The 2,816-nt window shown below is 49.2% G+C and overlaps 1 long non-coding RNA gene across 1 annotated transcript in view; it reads right to left on the bottom strand.

Annotated features, from left to right (window-relative positions):
- Nucleotides 1–377: 377 nt before the first annotated feature.
- LOC116068179 overlaps nucleotides 378–2,816 on the bottom strand; it is a 13,131-nt gene continuing 10,692 nt past the window's right edge. Inside the window, exons 4-6 of the long non-coding RNA XR_004109479.1 lie at nucleotides 1,750–1,988; nucleotides 1,499–1,673; nucleotides 378–979 (exon numbers count right to left, since the gene is read on the bottom strand). This is a non-coding gene — a long non-coding RNA (uncharacterized LOC116068179). The remainder of the gene's footprint in view (nucleotides 980–1,498; nucleotides 1,674–1,749; nucleotides 1,989–2,816) is intronic.

Raw genomic sequence — 2,816 nt, 5'->3', positions numbered from 1 at the left:
AAGGGATAAATGTGTGTAACTCTGACCAGCAAATTGACTGAGTTTTTGTTACCCACAGACATAAGCTTGAGTTCAGTTTTGACATAAACCCACAGGCTGTGGGTAACTGTGGATGCCCACCCCTACTCTAAGTCTTGAAATTGAAGGCTGCACCCAAGTCCCTTCTTATTCACTATGTCTTAGACTTTGGATTCTCTCCTGGGCAGACTTTCAAGCCATAGTCACCAAGGAGATGGGGTGGGGGTAGGGGGTGGTTATGTGTGTTGCACAGATTTGTACAGATAGGTGCACGTGCTTGAGTGTGTACATATATGGTGCTATATGGAGAAGCAAGAGGACAGCCTCCAGTGTCTTCTGTCAGGAAACATCAATCATGGTGGTTTGCTTCGTTTTGTTTAAGACAGACTTTCTCAATTAGCTTGGTGTTTGTTGATTAAGCTAGGATGGTTAGCCCACTAGCCCCAGAGATCCATGTGTCTCCACCTCCCCAGAGCTAACATTATGAGGTGCTGCACCAAACCCAACTTTTACGCCAGTTGTTAGGGGTGGAACCCAGCTTCTTGTGATGTGCAAGTGCTTTGTGTGTGAGCCGCTCCCAGGCCTGAGGTATAGGGCCTTTCCAGTTATCCCAGCTGTGAGGCAAGAAGCATTTCATCTTCCCTTGGAACAATTGATGCTCCCAGATCAAAGGACAAGGTGGAAAGGGCTTAATGATCATCCTGACATAGTTTAGAGTCACCTGTGAAGGGGAGCTTCCATTGAAGGATCGAGCAACTCCGATTGTCATGTGGGCACATCTGTTGGAAGGTTTTTGTAACTGTTAATTGGTGTAAGTGGGCCCAGCCCGCTGTGGGCGGCGCCACTCCCACAGTCCCCATGCCTGTATAAGAAAGCATAAGCCTTTGAGTAGGTGTTCTTCCATGGTTCCTGCTTCCTGCTTGAATTCCTGTCCTGACTTCCATCAATGAAGGACTAGGATCTGGAAATAAAAGGCAAAGAAATCCTTTACTTAACAGTAGAGGGCCAAAAATCACTGGGTGGGAAAGAAAAGAATTCCCACCAGTCCCTTCAGGTCAATCCAGAAGTCACAAGGTAGAAAGGTACTCGGGAAACCCAGCAGTAGGTCGCCACACAGTAAGATGTCACTTAGAAAGCCCAAAACTTCCCCTGAGGCTGAGCCTAGAGGGCTTTTGTTTCAACAGCCAGGAAGGAAGGCTGTAGTTTTTCTATGAGCCTGCCTTATCCATTTTCCCTCCTTGCCCTGTTAGGCTCTGGCTAAAACATCCAGAAGGATGCCGGCTCCCAAAGTGACTGAGTCTGGAGTCGATGAGTAATAATGCCTGCTGTTATTAACTGCAGGCGCATTGCTCCTGGGCGGGTTTATTTATTTATTTTATTTTGGCTCTTTTTTTTGATATATCATCCTGATCTAAATCAGGAGAATGTGTTTCTCTGTCTGGTTACAGCCCCTGCAGTCTGCAGTGAACGAAACTCTCACCTCTGACAAAGCAACCAGCATCTTCACGGTTGGCAGGTGAGGAAATCCGTTATTCCTGGGAGCCATTAAATATGGTCTGGGGTTGATTTACTACCCGCTGGCTTGTGTGGAAGTGGAGTACAGAATACAGTAGGCCAACAGCAAGCATCTTTTGTTCTTAATTCATTGCAGCTCACTGGGGAGACAAGCACCAGTGTCGGATGGGGCGCCCAGGTTCTTGGGCCTGCACATCTTGTAGCAGCACATCTTACCTCTTAGTGCCTGAAGCACCCCTGGGAGGAAACCTGGAATCTTCTGGCGGCTCCCAGACCTAGCCAACATGGCCCCCTTGGCCTTGGCCTTTGCCTCCCTGTCTGTTCAGCCTCTGGTGAACTAGAGGAACTATGGTCATCCCTGAACAGAGGTTTAGATGGCTTCTTGCTCTCTAGTAAGGTCACAGTCCTCCTGGTCCTCACAGTCTCGGCCATCCACAAGTGTCTCCTCAGCATATCTGTTAAGGGAGAAGCACCTAGAGGAAGAGGGGGAACAGCCCCCACAGCCCCACCCCCCTGCCCAGAGGGAACCGCCCTCATAGGCCCCCTGTCCAGAGGGAACCGCCCTCATAGGCCCCCTGCCCAGAGGGAACCGCCCTCATAGGCCCCCTGCCCAGAGGGAACCGCCCTCATAGGCCCCCTGTCCAGAGGCCCTTTCCTCTGCTCTCTACCCATGGACGCTCTTCATTCTGTGTCTGCGAAAGCAGCCGATGCTCTACTCCGTCATCTTGCCTGCCTTTCCTCCCCACAGACAACAACTCTTGTCACTGTTCGCCTGTGTCTCTTCCCTGGACTAGCAAGTCATATTTTTTTTTCTTGTATCTACCACCAGGCTATTAGACCCCTAGACAGTGGCCAATACTAAGTAGATCTGCTGGGAGAAATAATTTCTAGCAAATATTCATTGAAAACAATAAATGATTGAAAAATCTCCCCTGTTTAATTAGCTTTGATAATAAGAACAAGATTAAGTGCAGGAATTTGGTGGTGAGAGCCGTTGTGGACTTGCTTAGCACACGCCATGGGGTTGGGGAGATGGCTCAATGAGTCAAGTTTGAGGACCCAAGTGTGGATCTCTAACATCCATATCAGAATCTATGCAAGGAGGCAGATGCCCGAATAGAGAGGTGCTGGGGGAAGGGTGGAGATATTGTCCCAGGGATGTAGCCAATCCGAGAGGTCCAAGTTCAGTGAGAGACCTTGCCTCAAAATAAGATGGAGAGCAACTGAAGAAGCCATCCTCCTGCCAGTCTCTGCACACATGCATACATAGGCACACACATGAG

The sequence above is a fragment of the Mastomys coucha genome, unplaced genomic scaffold (assembly GCF_008632895.1).
Source record: "Mastomys coucha isolate ucsf_1 unplaced genomic scaffold, UCSF_Mcou_1 pScaffold22, whole genome shotgun sequence".
Taxonomy (NCBI): domain Eukaryota; kingdom Metazoa; phylum Chordata; class Mammalia; order Rodentia; family Muridae; genus Mastomys; species Mastomys coucha.
The sequence above is the reverse complement of the archived record's forward strand: the minus strand, read 5'-3'. Positions and strand labels throughout refer to the sequence as shown.